The 24,785-nt window shown below is 47.3% G+C and overlaps 1 protein-coding gene across 1 annotated transcript in view; it reads right to left on the minus strand.

Moving 5' to 3' along the window:
• GALNT1 (polypeptide N-acetylgalactosaminyltransferase 1) overlaps positions 1 to 24,785 on the minus strand; it is a 183,687-nt gene that overhangs the window by 156,115 nt on the left and 2,787 nt on the right. The window contains exon 2 of the mRNA XM_048218466.2: positions 23,405 to 24,491. The gene's annotated coding sequence lies outside the window, so the exon portion shown is untranslated. The remainder of the gene's footprint in view (positions 1 to 23,404; positions 24,492 to 24,785) is intronic.

A 24,785-nucleotide genomic window follows, 5' to 3' on the forward strand; every position in this document is an offset into this window, starting at 1 on the left:
ATGGTGAAAGTAAACATTGCGGAGGTGATTAAGTTAAGGCTTTTGAGGTGGGGAGGTTAGCCTGAATTATCACCCAGTGGGCCCTAAGTGTAATTACAAGGATCCTTATAACAGAGAGGCAGAGGGACACTTGCTAGACACAGAACAGAAGGTGGTGTGAGGATGAAAGCAGAGAAAGGAGAGATGCGCTCTGAAGATGAAGAAAGCTGTCACAAGCCACGGAATATAGGCAGCCACTAGGAGCTGAAAAAAGCAAGGAACTGAATTCTCCCCTCTGGAAGGAACCAGTCACACCAGCGCCTTGATTTTAGCACCACAAGACTCCTTTCAGAATTGTGGCTTCCAGAACAAATTTATGTTGTTTTAAGCCACTAAATCTGAGGCAATTTATTGCAGCAATAATAGGACACTAAGTGTGTGTGCCCAGCTAATTCTAGACATACCCTCACTATTGCTGTGATTAGTCACGGGCACAGGATGAAACGGGATGGAGAGGGGCAGGGATGGGAAACGAGACTTGACTGAAGGTGTCTTGTCTTACGGTTTTGACTTTGGCACCATGCACAAACACACACTGTTCTGCACCTTGGCTTTGTTCACTCAATGACATATCCTGGCGATCACTCGAGAACAGTTTATAAAGATCTTCCTCGTTCCTTTGTCTAGCTGTATTGTGCTCCACAGCACAGATGTACTATCTTTCCTTCATTCCAGTTCCCTCTTTATAGAAAACTGGGCTGTTTCCAGGCTCTTGCTACTTATTACAAATGGTGCTGTAATTCACAGCTTTTTGCTTGTGATACTGCATATTTTTGTCAGTGGGTCTGTGTGAAAGATTCTTAGAAGAGGAATTGCAGTGTCGAAGGTCAAAGCGGATGTACTTCTGCTGGATATTCCAGATTCCCGATCCCTTTCTTGGCAGTTAGTTATACCTTCTTTTGCTTTCCAACCAGTATGCATGAATATGTTAGCTCTTCCATTGCCTTATCAACAAAATACCTTTTCCAATTTTGGGATTTTTTTGTCTGTCTGGCCAGGAGAAAAGGTATCATGTTTCTAATGAATAATTCTGTTATTGTGAGAAAGACTGACCATCTTCCCAAATGTTGAAGGGCCACGCGTTTCTCTTTTTGGGAAATGCCTTCGTATGTAGCCCATCTTTCCCACAGGGTCATTGATCTTTTTTCCCTTAGTATTTGAGAATGAACTTACTTTTGAGAGGCAAAACAAACAAGTAAACATGAGAAGTGAATGAGAGGCATTTGACTCATGATAAATTGAAGAAGAGAACGAATAGGCTGACAGAATAGAGGTGACGGAGTAAGGTAACTTCTCCTTTAGCTGGAGAAGTCAAGGACTCCTCTCTTCTTGGAAGAGAGGAATTTTTATGGTGAAATTTTAAGAAAAGCAGGCAGGTAAAGAGTGGGTGAGTTGCTGTATTAAAGGGTAATTGCATATGTTCTTTTTCTAGACGTTCCAGTTTCCCAACCCCTTCCATGGGAGTCATACTGTTTGCACTCTGACCAGTGATGCCCGAATTGTGACTCTATGATGGGGAGTTTGTGGCTGACTCCTGAGACCTGCAGGCCTTTGCCCCTGGAAGTATAGCTGCCTCCCTTTCTTCTTCTTCTGCCATCCAGAGAAGCTTTAACTGCAATTTTCCGCTTAGATTTTTCTAAAATATTAGCCCACCACCTTCCAACAGACATGTGCCAAATTCTCCATGCTGCTCCCTGCTCCCTCCACCTGGGAAACAACTTCCGAAGAAGAATCCACCACTAGTTTTACCTGATCTTCTCCCAGCCCTCCTTATATATCCTAGGAGGGGGTCCTGGGCGAGTGGTTGTTTTCTTAGGTCTAGTGTCGGTGGGTACAGCCATGCTGATCTGGCCCCTGTTGTTCTTGACCTCAGGCAGCGTCTCACTCACCATCCTGTTCTGCACTCGGTCTAAGACTCTTCTGCAGGCCGTATTTTTCAAGTTGAAGATTCAAGCCTGGGAACCAAACCCCGTTCATGCCCAGATCAACTGGCCCCTCCTGTGTGCGCTCACCCTTCTTTTCTGGGCCTGAGCAGGGACCTGGCTCCAAGGAGAAGGGGGGAGGACCTTGAAAGCAGTCAGTATGTGGTTCCTTTGCTGGGTCAACTTCCTCCTCCTGACAACTCTAGGATGTTGCTCTTGCGACAGTACCTGAGGAGACCCTGTGGCTTAGCTTCCAGGACAGCTCATATCCTGAACGTCAGTGTGCTCAGACTGTGATTTCTGGTTTGATTACCAGCTGCGAGGCTAGCCTGATCATTTGGTAACCTTGGTTGGCTTCTTGTGCTCCCAGTCTGGCTTCGCACTTAGATGCTGCCTTGGGGGACTCTGCTCAGGTTAGTGACCATCATACTGGCAGCTGGTCTTTACTGAGGGTGCCAGGAACTACTCTAGGTCCCTTTACATACTTAGCCCATTTATGTCTCCCAGTAACTGTGAAAGATGGACTGCTGAGATGATGCAGAGAGGGCAAGGGACCTGCCCCAGCTCACACAGCACAGGTGGTTCAAGAACAAAGTTGAGAATAACACTCAGTTCTGCTTGATTCCGAGGACATGTTCTTTCCTCTGCAACAGATTTATGACCTTCTGCTCAGCAAGGGCTCAGAGGGGATGCTGAGTTCTGGGTGTTTTGCGGACTTTTTTCTCAAGCTCTTGCCTGCTCCAGGTGGGCTGGACAATTGCTTGGGGGCAGTGTTCCGGTCTGTTCCTGCCTTCTTTCGGAGGCCCCCGTGGTGGCACTACAACCGGTCCAGCTCAGCGCTCAGCGGGCACGATTCAGCTCCTGTCAATGCCTCTGCATAAGGACAGATTCAACTTGTCCACCCTCACTCAGTAAGCCAGGTACACCCCACGGAGCAAAGTGGACTGATGTATTTGGAATTAACTAAACTGATGACATTATATCTAAAGTTATTCAAAAATACATAAAAAATTACGTAAAAGAGGGCTGTTTAAAAGCACTTAAAGGCGTTAAAGGCTTTGGGGCTGGAGTTCTGTTCAAACTGGCGGGGGGGGGGGGGGGAGGACAAGATGTAACATGCAGATTTTCTATTTAAAATATAGGGGAGAAGCGAGTGCTGAAAAGCCTTCTGCCCGGCGGGTTGCCATGGTAACACAGGAACACTGATCTGAATTAGGCGCAGTTACTATAGGTTGGGCTTTACCAGAAGGAAAGGTAATCTTGCGCGCGAAGTGAGAGAGGGAGACGGGGGAGAGAGTGTCTGGCTGAGAAGGAGGGAAGGAGGGGAAGCATTGAGGAAAAGGAAAAGGAGGAGGGTAGGGGGCGGGGAGAGGGGTTTGGGGACCATATCCAGGAGGGAGGGGAGGGAGAGATTGCTCCAGACTTTTCTTCTTTTTAAAAAATTCCTATAACTACAAGTAGAAAAGACTGGTGCTGGACGAACAGGTGAGGCTGTTTCCTGCGTCTTGGATCGGGCAACTCACTCACTCAGCCAGCGGTGACTGCTGGGGCAAGCCAGACCTGCTGCCTGGCCTCTGGGTCAGGAGCGCCAGCGAGCCTCTTGGATTCTGCTCTAAGTCATTGGCAGCCTGGAGCTGGGCTGGTGTTGGCTAAATGCTGGCTGACACTTCTGGAAGGCTCTCATTCAGAAACTGCCTGGAAGGAACAGGTCATGCTCTCTCCTGTTTGTTTTGAGCTTTAGAAAAGATAAAGCAAACGAGAAATAAAGAGATGGGTAAGAAGCACTTCCAGTCCTCTAAGAGCTAAGATGGCAGGAGACCAGTTAGCGCCCCCGAGTCACTGCCAGGCCACAGGATCCTTGATGCTCTGGAGGAGAGGGAAGGAAAGAAGGCAGAACAGTCTCTTAACCGCTATTAACAGGCCAGGTCTAAAGGGGCACAGGCTTTGGGAAAGCCAAAAACGAAAACACTTGGGTGCAAGCCACGGAACTACTACTCGCTACCTGGGTGACCGTGGGCCAGTTAATTAACTTAGTGCTTCGCTTTTCTGATCTGCAAAAAACTAATAGTTGTTCCTGTCTCACGGGGCTGCTGAGAGGCTTAAAAAAAGGGTTTAAAACTATTAGCCCTTAAAGTAGAAGCATTCCATACTGGATAATTCACGATTGGGTATGTTATTATGACAGTCTATCTGGGGAGCCACAATCGGGCCCAATGTGATCAAGCAGAAGGTCCCCGAAACTATGCAGGGCGCTGGGCACACTGCCTTCTGTTCCTCGACTGCACAGTTTGAGGTGTTGGTGTTTTCTGTGTAACAAACCATCCCAAGATGTACTGGCATACAAAAACACCGGAGCAGAAGGCAGACACTTAACCACGTGCACCACCCAGGCTGCTGCTTTACCAAGTACAGCTTGATCCCTGCTCTAGTGAGCCCTTCCTCTAGATAAGTTTTATTGAGATACTCACAGAATTGTCTCACTTTCTGTCCTCACTTATTTGTGCAATCCAGCATCCTCCTCAAATACTCCCAAAGCCCAAATTCTACCGTAGCTCTTTCTAATACGCTCTTATGCAGATGCCCCACAGTTTCCCCTGGTGAACATTCTCTCTAGTATGATGAGTGTCAACCACAGGGGTGTTTCTGGTGGCCTTTGGCCACTTGCTTGTCATTATGAGCACTTTCTTTCTTTCTTTTTTCTTTTTAAAGATTTTTATTTATTTGATATAGACAGAGAGAGAGACAGCCAGCGAGAGAGGAAACACAAGCAGGGGGAGTGGGAGAGGAAGAAGCAGGCTCCCAGCGGAGGAGCCCGATGTGGGACTCGATCCCAGAATGCCGGGATCACGCCCTGAGCCAAAGGCAGACGCTTAACAACTGAGCCACCCAGGCACCCCTATTATGAGCACTTTCAACACTTTCAGAGCTCCCCAGAGAAACAGAACCAATAGGATATACACATATCTTATTGACATATAAAAACATTTATTTTAGAGATATGGTAGATAGATAGATAGATAGATAGATAGATAGATAGATAGTAGACAGAGATTTATTATAAGGAACTGGCTCACATGATTATGGAAGATGACTAGTCCCAAGCTCTGTAGTCAGCAAGCTGAAGACTGGGAGATCTGATGGTGGAAGTCCGAGTCCAGAAGCCAGCAGCCAGCAGCCTGGATACCCAAAAGGAGCCAATGTTTCAAGTTTGAGTCAGATGGCAGAAGACTGATGTCCCAGCTCAAGGCAATCAGGCAGGAGATGTTTTTTCCCTTAGTCACGAGAGGTCAGCCTTTTTGTTCTATTCAGGCCTTCAACTGATTGGATGTTGCCCACCCCCATGGAGGGAGAGCCATCGGCTGAGTTGAAGGTGAATCTCATTCAAAAACACCTTACAGAATAATGTGTTTGACCAAATACCTGGGCATCCCCATGGCCTAGTCAAGCTGACACATAAAATTAGCAATCACACTGGGGTTTGATGTTGGCTGAAGGACTGAAGAAAGGCCTGGATAGAGCCAGCATGCTGCAGGTGAACAAACGGAAGCTGAAACAGGAAGGACCCAGTGTGACCGCTGCGGCCATATGCTTGTTGCCCTTGGCCCGGAGCACTGTGTTCCAATTTTCGAAAGCTCGTATTAGGGGAAGTTTGGTACAGGGCTCCAGTGAGAGGTGGAAGGAAGGAACATGCTGGGTTACAGCACTACCTGCTCAGCCAGGTAGACTTGGGGCCTTGGAGGCAAAGGGAGCCCCTAAGGACGGGAGCCAGAGGTGACTTTCTTAGGGGTTCTTTGCATAAATAGTCCACGCAATGGAAGGAGGTTAAAGAAAGTCACCTGGGAAATCTGGACAGGACATGGCCATGACCCAGGAGAGTTAAATTGTCCAACAGGGTGTATGCAGCCTGTATAGTAACACGGCATAGGTGGCCTGTGACTGGATAGCGCGCTCGGCTGGTCACAGACTTGCAATTCTCAACAGTTTTTAAACAAGGGGCCCCACATTTTTATTTTGTACTGGGTCCCACAAATGACGTAGCCTGTCCTGACCACGTGGTCTGCAGCCCTAAATGGGGACACCCATGCTAGACGCAGAGAGAGACTGATTTAGAATGGACCCCTATGTCCCCTCGGTCCAGATGTGGTCCCACCAAAGCACCTCCGGTCACTTCAGATCAGGCTGGGTTAGAACCTGGCAATTGAGGACCTGCGACTTTCTTTTTTTGTTCAGTTAAATTATCTCAGTAAATGGAAAAATAGAAATGACAGCCTCTCTCCCCCAAAACCTTAACACCTTGTGCGCGGCTGTCCTTCATGCTGAAGGTGGAGGAGGAAGAGGAGACGTGTGCTGAGGGTGGGGTGGAGCCAGGAAGTGGTCAGGGGATAGAGACTGCTGGGGAGGCTGGCTCCGGGAAGCCCAGGAGGGGAAATGTGTGGGTTGCTCTGACCTGCCAGGAATTCCATCACAATTTTCCACGTCTCCCCTTGTTACGTCTTCATATCCAGTGAGAGCCTTCAAGATGCAGGAAACAGCAACATTCAAGCGTTCTTGGAGACATTTTTAAGTACCGGGGTTTAAGCTAGTCAGTATTCTCTTACTTGGTCTTTTTGAATAGGCATGTTTTTTTCTGCTTGGCTTCATGACCGTATCGCAACAGTATTGCTTTGTACCAGTTTGACGGCGCGTGCTATCACGGATTGTTTTTCGCATGGTTTCTGTGTGAAACTGAATTCTGAGAGCCTACAAACCAACATGCACGTCTACTTTTGGAACACAACTTGTTTGTAAGCTGGGACTGTGCGTGTTTAAAATTAGCAGAATACTGTATTATTACAAAGTCCCAAAAAGAGTCACAAAGCAAGCACGCCCTAAATATATCTCTAGGAGAATTACAGAGGTAGCCAGTCTCCATCAGGCCCTCAGTAATGGGCAATGATGACGACAGGGGAAATTTTGGGTGCAGGGTGGCTTTATGCAGTCTTCAGAGTGTTTTTATCATTTAAGGCCACGAAATTTTATTTGACTCCATGCCAGTGGTGTGAGGTTGCTGGAATGAGCTCTGGTGTCTATTTTGATGGTAAGGAAAACCGAGGCCCCAGATAGAGATCCCCTGGCTGATCTAAAGGCCAAGGGTGTGTGCGAGCAGAAGGAGCCATGGTGCCCCTGTCAGTTTGGGAAGCCGAGGGTGCCTCCTTGCTCGGGCAGCCCTCTCCTTTACCACTCTGATCTCTGTTTTCTTCCTTTCTTTCTCCTTTCTTTCCTCCCTCCTCCCTTCCTCTCTTTTCTTTCCCTTTCTTTCTTTCTTACAAGATTTTATTTATTTATTTGACAGACAGAGAACAAGCAGGGGGAGGGGCAGAGGGAGAAGGAGAGGGAGAAGCAGGCTCCCTGCTGATCAGGGAACCCAATGTGGGGCTCGATCCCAGGACCCTGAGTTCATGACCTGAGCTGAAGGCAGCCACTTAACTGACTGAGCCACCCAGGCACCGCTGATCTCTGTTTTCATTTGCTCATTTTGTTTTTACTGGTGTGTCCAGACTGAGGGTTTCTGAAAGTAATCTCTACACACTTTTTCCTTCTTATATTTCCCTTTGCCCAGCTCCTTGTCTGAGCTGGGGTCAGCCCTGTCCTTACTTTCCCTTGGAAAGCAGGCAGCAGGCAGCTGAGTAGCATGACCTCTAAGCCAGACTGAGTCTATCTTCCTAAAGTCTGTGCTCATAGGTCAGATCCAGATAGTCTGGAACAAACCGAAAGCAAGAAGGATTTCCCCGGGGAGGACAGGGTGTCCTGGGCCTGGAGAGAGTTGACCTATGTAGTAGGCTGAACCTGCAGGGGTGCAAACAAGAAATCCTTTATTTTGCCTTCTGTCTTTAAACATACGCGTTGAATTTCCATTCCTGGCCCCTTGCTATCTCCGACTGACTTTTACTTTGAGGGTTGGAAGCATGCAGTGTCATTTAATTTAAAATGTCAACCCCGGAACGCCTGGGTGGCTCAGCCAGTTGAGCCTCCGACTCTTGATTTCAACCTGGGGTTGAGCCCCACATTGGGCTCCATGCTGGCCATGGAGACTGCTTGAGATTCTCTTCCTCTCCCTCTGCCTCTCCCATTCGTGCTCTCTCTCTAATAAATAAATCTTTAAAAAAAAAAGTCAACCCCTCCCAGATTGAATCCTAAATCTCTCCCGTCCTCTCAGATGGAAGCAGGGCAAGGAGGAAGGGGTGTGGCCAGTTTCTTTGCTCTGCCCCCGCAGCCCCCACACCCGTCTGCCTCAGAGGCAAGGAAAGGCCACCTCCCTCTTGAGTCACGGACAAGACTTCTCAGCGAGCTCTCCCATTGAATGTCTGTCCTCCTCTTTCATCTGGGTGTGGACTGAAGGCGGAGGGCCGGTTTAGCCTTCTCTCAGTTGGATATCCTTGAGGATGAGTGCATGGACGAAGGTGGAGGTACGGAGAGAGATCCCCGCACACAGGGCACTCTGTGGGGGCCTGAAAACAGAGACTTGCTCCAAACTGCGTGGCATCCTGCGTCCTCTGAGACGGGGCTGTGCCCTAAATCTCATCTTAGGAGAATTACAGAGGTACCCATTCTCCTCAGGACTTGAGCCCTTCCCCAGAGAGGCAAGGCTGGCAACTGGAGGCCACAAGCCAGAGCCGGTGGTAGGGACAATGCCTTGTTCAGCGCGGTGGCTGTAAGCAATCTGGATGTCACTCCAGTCTGCTGTCAGCCCCGTGCTCTTTAGAGTCTGGCCCTAGAGGGCCCCACTCATGTCCATGCACCATCTGGAGCCTGGATGCCCGGAGCCTGGGACCCTGCTTGGAAACCCGGACCACGGGCTGCCTTGACCCACATGCCTGCTCCCTGAGGCGCCCTTGGAACAGATGCCGCAGAGAGACCCAGTCCCGAAGAGGCCATTTGGGGGCAGGGGATAGGAGCTGGTTCGCCTCACCACATACGTGCCCTGGTGCTTTGTAACCTGGGAAGGAGGCGGACATTCTAGCAGGGAGAGCTCACGTTCTTCACCAGCCAGGAAGACTAGGGTCTAGGAGCCAGCAATTAATTTATTGCTTAAAAAAAATAAAATCAATTGACTTCTTTGTATACTTGAGTTGCTGAGAGAAAAAAATGAAAAAGTAAAGGTAACAATTTACCAAGTTATCTTATTTCTTCTATCATCTTTCATCCATCCTTTCAAACATCTATTTTTGTGGTCACCTTCACCATTATTGACAGTCACTGCTTTTAACAAACGGATTTGTTTATCTGTTCATTAAAGCCAGGCACCTGCCACCTGCCTGTGATTGGGACTCAGGACAAAACCAAACAAACCACCAAAAGAAAAAAAAGGGGGGGGGCGCCTGCGTGGCTCAGTCAGTTGAGCATCCAACTCTTGATCTCAGCTCAGATCGTGATCTCAGGGTGGTGAGATCGAGCCCCATGTCAGGCTCTGCACAGGGCATAGAGCCTGCTGGAGATTCTCTCTCTCCCTCCGCCCCATCCCCCACCCCTACCTCCCGCTCTAAAAAGTAAAAATAAAAAGTCAAAAAGCCTCTCTGTCCTGGATGCATCCGAAGCCAGAGGAAGGAAAACATAAGATTCTCAGAAACACACCCTGGCCACAAGCAGACACATCCTAAATCCTGGCCAATCTGCTTCTTGAACTGGAGGTATTTATTGAATAGAACCTCAGTGTGATGGGGTTGTACTGGCCCAACGGCCACTATCCCTGCACCCCCGACTTCCTGTCAGAGAGAGATGGGGGATGGAAAGCATTGAATCAGAACTGGTACCATCCTTCCTGGGCAACAGAGAGAGTCCCTGCTAAAGGCTGGTGGTGTGTGTATATGTGTATGTATGCGTGTGTGAGAGTGTGTGCATGTGTGTCTGTGTTATGGACGCACAGGTGTACGAGTAAGTACGTGCATGTTATGTGCAATGTGTGCGCATATGTGTGTGAAGGCGTGTGTGATATGTGAGTCTAGGTAGGCATGTATTTTGCGCATGGATGTGTATGTGTGCATGTGTGTATGAAAAATATGATGTCAAGCCTGGGGAAGAGGTGGGTGGTGGAGAGCAAAATGCTTCTCAGTCCTGCGTCGCAAAAATGCAGCCTGGGGCGGGGCTGTGGGGGCGTTTTGGCCATTCGTGAAGACTGGATCCACACCAATAGGAGCGGCATTGTCTCTCTTTTTCGTGGGATCGGACCTGGTAGCCTCTGAGAACAGGAATGACCTTGAGCGGCCGACCAGTACTCCGACCAGTACTCCCAGAGAGCCTTGCTGGCCTGAGCACTCTGCTGGCCGTAAAGCGCTGCAGGGAACCTGGGCGGAACCCTGGCTGAGAAGGGTTGCCTACTCAAGAGGCCTGCATGGAGAATCTCGAGTGCAAGGGGCCATGAACCCAGGGCAGGGAGAGAGGGGTCAGAAATCATTTGCAGGCTTCAAAAGGCTGCCACCCGATGAGGCAAAGGAACACTGGGGCTGCTGGAACCTTCAACTTTGCTCCTTGTTCATTGGGATACTATTTGAAACTGCCTGACTCATACATAATGTTAACACAATAACACCTGTCATAATGCTATGGGGGTTGGGCAGGGCTCTCCAAAATTTAGTGTTGTAGAATACAGAGTCAAGTTCCAAGGAAATAACCAAGTGGTCAGAGTGGCCTGTACAGCTGACAACTATTGAACCTGGCTGAGATTTATGCAGGGTGCATTCCTGGCTTGGGGGAGGGGTTAACATGTCCTCAGACACCTTGGCCTGGCAGAGGCTGGGGTGGGCGGGGTAGGCAGGGTGGGCAGGTGGCCTGGGAGGGGCAGAGAGCTCAGTTCCTCACAGGCCCTTCTGTGGGATCACCATGATTTTCTGTGGGAGCTTCGGAGCTACCCCAAAGCCTGTGTCTATGAGAGACAATAAGATTCCACTTCCTGTTTGCTCCCTGAACTGTCACACGTCACCTTGTGGGAAGGGAGAAAGGAGCACACGTCTTTACAGAGACTGTTTTCCCTCCATGACACAAAACAAATGCAGCATCTGATTTCTGCAAGGCATATCATGGTATGGGAGGAAGTGAGTCACCCCGCTATCATGGGGTAGTCTGGTTCATAATTTGGTGACCCTGGTCAGGTGACCTGTGGGAAGGCCTGTGTGAGTCATTACTGGTGTCCCCTGCATGTCTTCTTCCAAGTGAGAGGTTGTCTCTTTACCTTTGCTGGGACATCATGAAATTAAGGACTCTAAAGCATAGTAGGTTCAGGGACAAGTGAGGGGAAGAGACCCACTGGTTACATAGGGCTATAAGTCCCCTCCAAAAGACTAGGCAGAGGATGGATGAAAATGCATGTGACATGTTGGACACAGGTCCTGGCCTGCAAGATATGTCCAGGACATTAAATGCCTGAGGATTTTTGCAGGCTTGGTTCTCAGGCTGAACCTTGCCCTCCCCTACACACCATCTGGCTGAGCAGAGTGGAATGGAGTTGCTTATACTGGTGGCATAAAATCAAACTCAACTTCCCCTTACCCTTTCTGGAGAAAGACAGAAAGAGTTTAAGATTCCAATTTTTAAGATTCCCATTCCAAATTTCAAGTGCTATTTAAAACTCATTTCGAAACAACTTTGACAGTATTTCTTCCTTTTATAGTAATTTTACAATCTTAAGACTTTAATTAAAAGACCCTGAATAGCCAAAGTGATCTTGAGAAAGAAAAAGAAAGCTGGAGGCATCATACTTCTGATTTCAAACTATATTATAAAGCTACCATAATCAAAACTGTATAGCACTGGCATAAAAACAGATACTTAGATCAATGAAACAGAATAGACAGCCCGGAAATAAACCCACACACATATAGTCAATTAATTTTTGACAAAGGAGGCAGGAATATACAGTAGGGAAAAGGCAGGCTCTTCAACAAATGGGGTTAGGAAAACTGGACAGCCACATGCAAAAGAATGAGACTGGACCACTATCTTACACTGTACACAAAAATAAACTCAAAATGAAAGAAAGACTTGAGCATAAGACCTGAAACCATAAAACTCCTAGAAGAAAATATGGGTGATATCCTCCTTGACATTGTTCTTGGCAATGACTTTTTGGATTTGACAACAAAAGCAAAGGCAATAAGAGCAAAAATAAACAAGCGGGACCACATCAAACCAAAAAGCTTCCGCACATCACAGGAAACCATCAACAAAATGGACTTTGTGGGCTTGTTTGGAGGTTCTAGCAGAGGAGCACCACTACTTGTATACCCTTGGCCCAAGAATGACCCTTCTCTATCAGGGAAGTTCCTCTGCTTCAGGAGGGATGCACATGGAGTGGTGAGGGAGGAAGGGAACACCTGCCCAGCCAGCCAAATCAGCCAAATCAACCCTTGTGACCAATGGGATGACAGATGTCCCAGCCAGATTGCCCTCGCATCCACATCAACAAAATGAAAAGGCAACCTACAGAATTGGAGATAATGTTTGTAAATCGTATGTATCTGATAAGGGGTTAATATCCAAAATATAAAAAGAACTCACATAACCCAGTTAAAAAATGGGTAGAGGATCTTAATAGACATTTTTCCGAAGAAGACATACAGATGACAAATAGGTACATGGAAAGGTGCTCAGCATGACTCAGTATCAGGGAAATTCAAATCAAAACCACAATGAGTCCTCACTTTACACCTGTCAGAATGGCTATTACCAAAGAGATGAGAAAAAAACAAGTGTTGGTGAGGATGTGGAGAGACCAGAACCCTCATGCACTGTTGGTGGGAATGTAAATTGGCACAGCCACTATGGAAAAACAGTGTGGAGGTTCCTTCAAATATGAAAAATAGAACTACCCTATGATCCAGCAATTCTATTTCTGGCTGTTTATCTGAAGAAAACCAAAATGCTATCTTGAAAAGATATATACATCCCCGTGTTTGTTACAGCATTATTTACAATAGCCAAGATATGGAAACAATCCACCCATCAGTGGATGAATGGGAAAAGAAAATGTGGTGTGTACACACACACACACTAGATTATTATTCAGCCATAAAAAAAGGAAATGTTGCCATTTTTGATAACATGGATGGACCTTGAAGGCATATGCCAGGTGAAATAAGTCAGACAGAGAAAAGCAAATACCATATGATATCATTTTTTGAATCTAAAACCAAACCAAACCCCCAAAACCACAAAATCCCCCAAACTGAACTTGTAGATCCAGAGAACAGATGGGTGGTTGCCAGAAGCAGAGGGTGGGGTTTAGGCAAAATGGGTAAAGGGAGTCAAAAGATATAAAGTTCTAGCTATAAAATAAATAAGTCCTGGGGATGTAATGTACAGCATGTTGACGATAGTTAATAATACTGTATAGCATGTTTGAAAGTTGCTAAGAGAGTAAATCTTAAAAGTTCTCACCATGAGAGAAAAAGTTTTATAACTATAGATAGTGGCAGATGTTAACTAGACTTACTGGAGTAATCCTTTCACAATACATTCAAACATTGAGTGATTATGTCATACACTTAAAACTAATGCGATGTTATATGCAATTATACCTCAATAAAAAAATAAAATAGGAAAGAGAAAAAAAATACTTTAATCAATCCCAATATAGGATTTGCAGTTATAGGACACTGAGTTATGATCATTATGGGCCCATTGCATTAAATAGGTGATATATTTGAGATGCAACTGTCTTGAGTAAAATCAAAGGATTTTTTTAATTGTGCTCCCATTTGAGTTGGTTGCTTTCCTTTGTTATGAGATTACTTCAAAGTGCATACACCCAAATGTGGTGTGACATTTTTTCAATCTGTCATTAGTTCTAAATGGGGATTTCAAACACTTTTCAAAGTCTATCAGCAGGAAATTGATGCAGGAAAGGTTTAGAAAGGTGTGGTTGGGTGTCAGGAAACCACAGAGAGGAGTGTGGCTCCCCAGAACTGTTATGGAAACCTGGAAGGAGAAGAGAAGAGGCATAGAGATGGCTTCCTTGAGAGGAACTGGATCCTCTGGTTGTGAGTTACAGCTTACTCAAAGTGACCTTGCCCAGAGGGAGCTAGGGAAATAAATACTCTGACCCCACTCTTCCCAACCCATTTCCTGCTGAGGCTCCCCATTGGCTGAACCCACGTGAGCACCAGAGGATGAGACAGAACTTGGTATGTCCATCTGGGTCAGCCCTCAGGTAGAAAGCAGGAGGAAGAGCAGAAGATAGCTCTGGAAGATCATTTGTCAGAGGAAGGTTTTCCAATTTTAGAGAGATATACCTGGAGTAGAGAATTGAGTGACCTCTCTTCAGGTGTGTAAAGTTTAAAGGGAATGGCATCTAAAGAAGAATTAAAACCTGAATGGTAAACTGAAGAGTTGTAAAAATGCAACATCAGACTTTTAAGGCTAAAGTGTTATTTTGTCCCCCAAACAGTTTGTAATGTAATAGAAACAAAAATATAATCCCATAAAATTCACATGCTCATAACGACAGTTAACCTGCCCTGTGATCTGGGTACCCACTGGAACTGGGGGTGGGTATGAGCTAAGTCCCTCTGACACTCAGGATGAGGGAGGTTCAAGATACCTGCTGTCTGTTACTCAATCCTAGGCTAACAGTTGGGCTGCAGATATTAGATAAGAAGGGGAAACTTTAGGGGGCGCCTGGGTGGCTCAGTCATTAAGTGTCTGCCTTTGGCTCAGGGCGTGATCCCGGCATTCTGGGATCGAGCCCCACATCAGGCTCCTCCGCTGGGAGGCTGCATCTTCCTCTCCCACTCCCCTGCTTGTGTTTCCTCTCTCGCTGGCTGTCTCTATCTCTGTCGAATAAATAAATAAAATTAAAAAAAAAAAAGGAGAAACTTTAAAGGCACATGATTGAGCCAGCTTTCTCTGGGGCAAGAAGTGAAAACACGGAGTCTTCCCCAATGCTTCACTAGGGCCAGGCTCTGTGGCCAGGAGGGTTTCTGAGACTTGCTCTCTTTTTTGACTCCTGATGGCCAAGATGTGGTGTGACCTAATGCTGAGCCAGCCCAAGTTATGGCAACAGCCAAAGGGCGAGGAAGGCCACAGGGAAAGGCAGGATAAGGGAAGAGAAATCAAACAGCCAAGAGACCTGGGTCAACGCAGGACCACTAGCAGATTCAAAAAGACATCAAGATTATCTACAGAGAGAAGCAGGGGCCAGAAAAACGGGGAACTAGAAAATGGGGAGATGATATTTTGAGACTGTGGATTTGGGTGGTAAAGGTGTTTATTTTAACAACTGCTGATAGGTTGGTTTTGGATCATCAGAACAAATGCTCACTGCCCTTTGAAATACTAACTTTCCAATGGTGGAAATGACTTTCAACTCCTCTTTATTTTTGAAATTAAGGTATACTTTATTAATGAGTTCTAAAGATTTTTTAAAAATAATATGTGATGAAGCAAAGTATGGTTTTAGAAACAACCCTCAAGCGTTTAATTCTGCTTGGGAGTGGAAGTGGATAGCATTCACTTGAAAATATATCTGAATTGGACCCTGGTGGATTTACAGGCCAAGGTCATGGGGGCCCAAGGAGTGAGTGAGTGAGTGGTGAGACCAAGAACCGAGGGAGCGTGACAATGTCAGGGCTGGAAAAATGGGCCCTGGGTCAGGTGAACTTGAGACCTGCTCCCTTCACTTGATGAAACGTAGGCAAAATGTTTCAGGTGTGGGAGGTATTATCTTTTCTCATACACGCGCTGAGAGCTTTTATTAAAAAATCAGGTCAGTTAATTTGTGAAGAGGAAAACCAAGCAATGTTTGGAAGGTATGCAGATCTGAGGTACAACATAGGCAATCATCTATGAGAGAAAATTGTATTTAAGAAGATATTCTCCCTGGTGTTTGTTTTCTAGGGGAGTGGTTGCTGAATGAGTAGGCAATTATGAAATTAGAAATTTCAATTAGAAATTAGAAATTCTTATTATGAAATTAGAAATTCTTTTTTTTAAAAAAGATTTTATTTATTTGACAGAGAGAGAGAGACAGCCAGCAAGAGAGGAAACACAAGCCAGGGGAGTGGGAGAGGAATAAGCAGGCTCCCAGGGAGCCCGATGCGGGGCTCGATCCCAGGACCCTGGGATCACATCCTGAGCTGAAGGCAGACGCTTAACAACTGAGCCACCCAGGTGCCCTGAAATTAGAAATTAGACTGAGCCACCCCAAGGTGCCTCCTTGGGCCCCCATGACCTTGGCCTGTAATACCTTGCTACAATGTCTAGGCTTAAATCAGTCAACCTCTTATCAGGTGTTCTGAGGCAATATAAGACAAGTAGTTTATAATCTAGTTAGAGAGCAACATGGAGGGATGAGAAATAACACAAGGCAGAATTTAATAAAAGACTTAATCGCGTAGTTCTGGCTGTCAGCATGACAAGAATTCAGAGCAAGTATCGTGTGGTGTTGACAGGTTCTCAAGAAGTTGGGAAAGACGCCAGCTGGGCCTGGAGGGATGGGGAGAATGTGAACAGTGCAGGAGAGAGAATATGCCATTTTGGGGGTGGGGGCCGTGGGACCACAGACTCAAAGAAAGGAATTCAAACCAAGTATACTGAGTGCAGGCCTGGCTGAGGGTCCTGAGTGACGGGTCTAAGGGGTCAGGGTCTGCGGGACCTGGAAACATCATTAAGCCGTCTGGAATAGTTAGTACTAACTCTCAGAAGCTATTGGTTTCTGAAATATTTGGGTCGCACGAGAAAGACACTCTTTGTGAATTCAGCCCCATCAGGTACCACCTGAGCGTCATTCAGACGCCAGCCCCATTCTTGCCAGAAGCTGGTGGGGATGAGCGAGAATAAGGACCCTGCCTGTTGCTGGTGAGGATGCTGATGCTAACAATAGCCACTGGGATTGGCAGTCGCTGATATTTCTCGGATTATAGTTTTTATTTTTTATTTTTATTTTTTTAAAAGATTTTATTTATTTATTTGACAGAGAGAGAGACAGCCAGCGAGAGAGGGAACACAAGCAGGGGGAGTGGGAGAGGAAGAAGCAGGCTCCCAGCAGAGGAGGGATCCCAGGACCCTGGGATCACGCCCTGAGCCAAAGGCAGACGCTTAATGACTGAGCCACCCAGGTGCCCCATTGGATTATAGTTTTTAAAAAATCACACTCGAGGAGCCTTAAAACAGCCACAGATAGCTTCTTCACTGGTGAATTCAACAAAATATTTGTGGAAGAAACAATACACAAATCTTCCAGAAAACTGAAGTGAAGGAAACAGTTCAAACCCAATCGATGAGGCCAGCATTACCCAAATACCAAAACCAGGCAAGGACACAAGAAAAGAAACTACAGACTAATATCTCTCATGAGCATAGATGTAAAAATTCTTTTTTTTTTTTTAAAGATTTTATTTATTTATTTGACAGAGATAGAGACAGTCAGTGAGAGAGGGAACACAAGCAGGGGGAGTGGGAGAGGAAGAAGCAGGCTCATAGCCAAGGAGCCTGATGTGGGGCTCGATCCCATAACGCCGGGATCACGCCCTGAGCCGAAGGCAGACGCTTAACCGCTGTGCCACCCAGGCGCCCCAGATGTAAAAATTCTTAACAATATTTAGCAAATTGTCCTGGATTGGGCTCCTTGCTCAGCAGAGAGCTGGCTTCCCCCTCTGCCTGCACTCTCCCTGCTTGTGCTCTCTCTCTCTCTCTGACAAATAAATAAAATATTTTTAAAAAACCCACAACATTTAGCAAATTGAATCCAACAATATACTGAAAGGATATTGCATCATAACCAAGTGGAATTTAACCCAAGAATTTAGGGTTGATTAAACATTCAAAAACCACTCAATCTAATTATCCATATTAAAGACTAAAAAACCACTGTATGATGTCCTTAATAGACATAGAACAAGCATTTCATAAAAACCTTGCCTCCATTCCTGACTAAAAACTCTCAGCAAACTAGCAATAGAAGGGAACTTCCTCAGCTTGAGAAATGGTGTCTATGAGAAACCCACACTTGACATCACACTCAGATGGTTGAAGATGAATGCTCTCCTGCTGTGATCAGGAATAAGACACGACATCTGCTCTCATGCCGCCTGTTCAATACCGCCCCGGAGGCGACGGGGAACTGCACTGGTTTGTTCCAAGCCGCCTTCGTTTGGCCAGTTCTCCTGCATACCTTGCATGGTTTTGAGAAGCTGTGTCACTTCTAAACAGGTGACAGTTGTGGCTTTTGGGGGTGGAGTTGGTCTAAGGTGTGGATCTTTACAAAAATAGTGAAGAATAAAACACTGTTTTGATACTGTTTAGTTGTGATTTAAAAAAATCCAAAAAGAATGAACGACTGGTAATTGCCTTAGCTCCTTAGTAACCAAGCCCTAATGGCTCCATATCTGAACCTCTTCCTGGCTTTGGGAACCCCGTCCCTCTACAAAAGCTGAAAATGCCAGATCCTCGTTCTCGGAGTCTCCCTTGCTGCTAGGGCCTGAGCCTAGGTCATGGGCTTCATCCACCCACTGGCCCAGCCCAGATTCTGATGCAGGAGGGCATTGCAGGCAAGTGGCGGGCGGAGATGGTGACAGCCACCTGCCCTGCCCAGCCATAGAGGACATAGGGGTGTGTGCTGCTGAGCAGTGAGGGGGCTGGCCCACAGTGACCCAAGCAATGCGTTGCCCTTGCTTCCTTCTGGACTCCGACTATTCTGCCAGCTCCGTCCTGCTGCCTGAGTGAAGTAACACCACTGTGGGGCCAGAACTCCTCTTGCCAATGTCTCTCGGTCATTTCCCACCTGCCCTTCCTAAGCCTTCAGCTGGTCAGTGTCCTTGCTCCAATTTGAGCCCAGCATTTGAAGCAGTGTGTCCATGGCACACACGTCTAAGTCTGTAGTTTAGCGTCCATCCAGAGCTGGGCCTGGGCCTAGCCCAGGAAGATGCCAGAAAGCATGTGAACAAAGCACTTCTCAAATAGCAGTGTGGATGTGGGCATATGAACACCATGAAATATTACATACACATTTTTAAATGGCATAGGTCCAATCTCAATTCATGGAATTTCATAAAATGGCCAAGACGTTTATAGATGGAAGTGGTCTTAAATCAGCATCGCCTCAAACTGAGGACGTCAGGGACCAGAACACCTGCAGGCTTCACCTGGGGTCTCACTTGGGTGTGACTGCTGCCATGCTCCACTGCTCCTTCCCTTGCTAAGGACGTTTATTTGACAAACACAGGTATATTATCAAGTTCAGTAAAAGGTTTCTTGATCATTTGAAATAACCAGAACTCTCATTAGCTGCTGGTGGGAAAGTAAATTGGTACCATCACTTACCAAAACTATTTGGCAGTGTCTACTAAGCCATACCCTAGGACCCAGCAATTCCATTCCTGGTATAATCCAATAGAAATGTGCACATATGTGCACCAAAAGATATGTACAATGTTCGTAGCAGCTTCATTCAGCAGAGCCAAAGTGCCCTGGAGACAAGCTGAGGGTCCAGCAGCACAATGAATACAGGTGGCACGTCCACACCCTGGGAACCCACACAGCAATGAGAACAAAGCGCTGCTACTGGACACAAAGATGAATGTCGCCAAAGGAGAGAGACTCAACAGAGATACAGTGAGCACGACTGCATTTACGAACACTTCGGGACGAATCTCAGGTGTGAGAAGCCAGGACAGTGGTACACTTTGGGGAGTAGAAGGGATCGGCGATGGGCATAAAACAGGGGCTTTTAAGGTGCCAATCATGTTCTGTCTCTTGTCCTGGATTACCAATGTGTTTACTTTGTAAAAATTGACTGTACACTTACAATTCTTATACTTTCTGTGTGTGAGTTATGCTTTAATAAAATATTTTTTAAATGTCTGAAAACTTAGGTAAACAAGATCAGTGATTTTATTCTGCAGTAAGGAAACTGAGGCCCAAAAGATACAAGACTTAAAGACAAAGCCCTTAATCCGTCAGACTGTATCTCCCAAAGTCCACACACGAAAGCACATGACCTTGGTCCCTGGATGCCCACTCTGGCCCCACCAGGGGCCCTCCTCACTCACAGACAACTGTAATGATTTTAGACATCTAATACATTTGCAGATCCATCACTGTAGTCCACACCATATTAGAAAGAGAAAGTCTTCTAAGTATATGCATGTGCTGGGTGAGATGTCTAAAGCCAACTCTTTAATGGTGGAAATGAAAATCAGAGGGCAAGAACTCAAACTGCCTTAGTATAGGGAAAATGCCTCAAACACCAGTTTCGGGTTTTTGTTAAAGATTTATTTATTAGAGAGAGAGAAAGAGTGTGGTGCGTGAAGGGGCAGAAGGAGAGAGAGAATCTTAAGCAGGCCCCACACCGAGTGTGGAGGCCAACGCTGGTCTCAATCTCACGACCCTGAGATCATGACCTGAGCCGAAATCCAGAGTCAGACGCTTAACCAACTAAGCCACCCAGGCGCCCACCTCACACACCAGTTATAACTCATGAGAACTTGCTTGTATCAGAGCAGAGTACAAATGTTCAGATGTTTAATTCACTCATGATTCCCAATCCTTATGAAAAGTTCAGATTCTTAGTGCACATAGGTGGAACCAGATAGAACATTTCAGAAAAAGCTCCACAAGAGTTGGGGAGTTGCTAACACAAGAGGCCAGAAGCCACCTCTGCACACAGGTCCAGCAATTGGGCTCAAAGGAGCCACGGCAGGACTGAAGCCAGGCTAGGGTGGGGAGTGGCCCCCAAAGAGCCCTGAGAGATGCGGGATGGAGGGCAGGGCAGGTGGGCTTGGTCAGAACCCATCCACGTGCCCCAGTGAGAATTAAAGACAAGGCAGAGATCAGTCATAGTGCATCAGAGGTAGCTGGAGACTTTGTTTTAAAAAGATTTTTATTTATTTATTTGAGAGAGAAGAGAGAGAGAGAACTAAAGGAGGGAAGGACAGAGGGAGGGACAAACACACTCCCCACTGAGCAGGGAGCCTGATGCGGGGCTCGATCCCAGGACCCCAGGATCATGACCCAAGCAAAGCCAGATGCTTAACCAACTAAGCCACCCAGGCGCCCCATAAGTAGTTTGAGACTTTATAGAATGAATGGTTTTCTAAGGAACTGAGAGCACAATCACAGGTTCCATTTCTTGGTCTTTGAAACAATAGCAGGCGGCAGCCTCATCAGCAAGCCTGGCTTCCCTGGATAAGGCGCAGGGGTGGGGGGTATAGGGGGGCGGCTCCTGCACCCACAGGCCTCTGGTCCTCTCCACTGTACTAGCAGGGAAGAAGGTGGCTGACACTCTCCTTTTGCTCAGAATAGGTGTCCCTTACTTGTCTGGCCAGGCCCTCTTCTGGCCCCGGCCCCTGTCCCCAGGGCTGAGGCACATTCTGGGAGCCGGACTGGTTGCTTCACCTGCCTTGGGGCAGGAGCAATGTCTTCTGAGGACATGGAGTGAAGGGCACAGTGGAGGAAGTCTCAGCTTCTCAGAGTCTTTGGAGGATTTCTTTTTGAGCTTAGAAAATGAACATCTCTGAGCCTCCATGCCACCTCTGTCTTATTCCACAAGGCAACTGTCCCCAAGGCTTTTTGGACTGACTTTTTCCAGTACTTTCTCAAAGTGCAAGTACAGTTGGTGGAAACATAATGTCATGGGAGAATAAAAACAAACAGAAATCAACAACATGGCAGCAGAGTTAGGAACCATGGTATGGGGAGGAAAAATCAAAGCAGGCTGACAATTTAAGCAGGCAGGTGTTGTCATAGCATGGGGATTAGCAAATTTGAGGTTTAGGGAGAGCAAAATAGGGAGGGAATCTCAGAGATGGGAGAATTATAGTAATTACAATTGTTTTCTTTCTCTATGGTATGCACAGAGTGTTAAAATAATAATTCATTTTAAGTAACAGGTAGGACCTCTGTTGAGGGAGGAGGGAAGGACTAGTGCTCAGGGGGGGCCAGGTTCACTAGCGTGGGTTACACGGACGAGGAAAATACTATCCTGGGAGTGTGATCCTGGGACTCAGAATTAAAGGTAAGCACCCCACTATTTAAGAAAACCTTTGTCAGCCTTTTGGGGCCATATTTGTAATGTTAAATTAGTGTTTACATAACAGGCCTGGACTTAAGAAGTAATTCCAGCAACCATAAGGGCCCTTGAAACTACTTTCCCTCATTCAGACTTGGCAAAACAGTATTAACTGTTAGGGCTCAAACAGTTTTCACACTACGGAGAGGAGATTGTGTGAGCCTTGGTCCACTGGGTGTGGCTGTGTAACAGGCACAGAACCTGAGTCAAAGGGTTGCTGTTCACACGGTGGTGATGGTAAAGGTGCGACCTGCCCCCGAGGACGCAGGCAGCCATGGCAGGCCCTCGGCACTGCCAGCAAGTTTCTCACAGCCTCCTTCCCTGCCCTTTCTCATGAAACTGGTAAACACTGGCTTTTCCAAAGTCTCCTATAACTTTCCCAAGCCTCTGCCCCTGTCCCTTCACCTAGGAGGTGACACTACCTACCCTTCACTGAGAAAACCCAGGCTGAGAGATGGAAATTACAGGAATTTCCTGCTACCCCCTCCAGAAATGGGTCTCTACCTCCCCGCCCTTTCCCTCCTCCCTCAGCTTCACGGGAAGCTGGAGCTCTCTTCCCCTCACTTGTGCTCCTTATCAGGACTGCCTTCTGACTAGGACTTCAGTAAAGGTGAATCCCTGGACCACACTTCTGCACTGAGCAAGGAGTCTATGCAGACAGGGATATGTGCCCACCTGGGTCCATGCCACCCCTCTTGTAGGACATGCTGTGGGTGCTGGAGATCCCAGAAGCTCCTGTCCAAATGGCCCTGTGGGCTGTTTCCCTGGGCCCAATGTGTATACCCCCAGGCCCAAGGTATGGTAAAGAGGAAGCTGTTTACGAGGGTGGGGGAGAGGATGGATGACGTTGAATATCTGGGTTGGGGTTTCCACAGGGCTGCACATGATGCCTCAGGGTGCCCAGTGGAGTAAGGGCTGAAAGGGAGCAGGTTAGGCGCTCCCCACGTGACCACCTCTGGAGCAGGACTCCAAGCACTCTGAGAATACTACGTCCAACTCTGGCCTTCTGAGTTATGAAGGTATGTTTGCCAAGATAGAAGGGTTGAATGCATTCTGTTTTACAGTCTAGCAGCTTGATTTGTACACTTAAATCTCAGGATATATGGTATGTAGGCCTCTATGTGTATTCCTGCCCCAGACCCTGCAAAGTTAGGGTCAGGCCTATTCTCAATCATTCATTTTTCCCTGCTTTTAAATATTTCCATGCAACTGTCAGGGGAAAAATAAGCAAATAACTCTGTGAACAAAGGTCCCTCCCTCCCAGCCCCCACTGCCTGGACTCTCTCCTTCTAGACAATGACTGTTTAAATAATGAGACACTCAGCAGATCATCCCCGAATGCGCGAAATATAGCGACGAAGAAGAAACTGTCTCTGCCCAAATGTTCCTACAACCCACAGGCACTTACCTTACTGGCCAATCTGTGATGAAGGAGTGTGTCCCCACAGGTCAGAAAATGTACCGCATGCTCTGCTGCCTCTTGCGGACGCTGGGAGGCAGGGAGCTGGAGGGTCTTGGCAGTAGCCTCAAGGTGTTTTCACCCCACCAAGGAGGCCCGTATCGACTGGAGCAGCCAACGTTCATACAGTGAGCAGTGACTATCACACTTGACACCAGTTACCAAGGGAAGATGGGCAGTGCGTCTTCCATTCGGTAGCGTGAGCCCAGATACCCGCCTTGTTTCCTGAGATTTTCGAGATGGTAACGTTTGTGTATGAAACGACATGGGAGAGCTTAACAAGTATACTATTCGTTTTTAATCATTAAGTCTTAACAGGGTCAAGACTGCAGGTGAGGCTGCTTCAGTGGCAGGTCCTGGGGGGGCATTCGCACTCCAGGGGAGGCTCTGGCAGCTCTTGCCAAAGGAAGTGTGCCACCGCTGAGGGACACGGGAGCAGTGGGTGCCAGCAAGGAGGCCAGAGAGGTGTCCCACTGCAGCAGAGGTGAGACGCGCCCCACACATTCTCAGGAGCAACCAGGGAGGGGACTTGGGGAAGGCCCTGCCTCAACGCGCAAGCCAGCCGAACGGGGGTCATCGGTGTTCATTTATCTTGAGCAGTAGGCACGGGAGCGTGAGTGACTTGTTACATGTTACAGTTACACGTAGCTGATGCGCGGGGTCCCCAGGAGTGCCAACGCTGCCGTGCCAGGTGCTGCCGAGACGGACACAGGAGGGGATTCTCCCCAGCCCACGGCTGCCGCTCCCCTGAGTGGCCGTCTTCCCACTTTCTTCTCGCTCTCCTTGCTGTTATTTTCAGCCGGTGCTCTGCCACTCAGCCCTCTGTGACTCTGGCAACTGCCCACAGGGGGTTTTGTTCAGCCAAGAAGACCAATCGAGGGGCTCGTAGGCGGCTCCGTTGGTTAAGCATCTGCCTTCGGCTCAGGTCATGATCCCGGGGTTCTGGGATCGAGCCCTCCATCAAGCTTCCAGCTCAGGGGGGAGCCTGCTTCTCCCTCTCCCTCTGCTGCTCCCTCTGCTTGTGCTCTCTCTCTCTCTGTGAAAGAAATAAATAAAATCTTAAAAAAAAATAAAAAGAAGACAAATCGAATGTCTCTTTTCCTGTATGACCTTGTCTCCGTCCTCAGGGCTTGGCAAAGAACACATAATCAACAGGTCCTAGATGACCGGCACTGAAAGAAACACAGAACAAGGGCGTTTAACCAGAATGGAGGGGTAAGGGAGGCTGAATAAAATAGCACGTCAGCCAAGACAGAGGGGTGGGTGGAAGTAAATGAGACAGGTGGGCCGCTAGGGGAGAAAAGCAGCTTCCAGGCCTGAGCAGGAGCGG

Source organism: Ursus arctos, unplaced genomic scaffold, assembly GCF_023065955.2.
Source record: "Ursus arctos isolate Adak ecotype North America unplaced genomic scaffold, UrsArc2.0 scaffold_17, whole genome shotgun sequence".
Lineage (NCBI taxonomy): Eukaryota > Metazoa > Chordata > Mammalia > Carnivora > Ursidae > Ursus > Ursus arctos.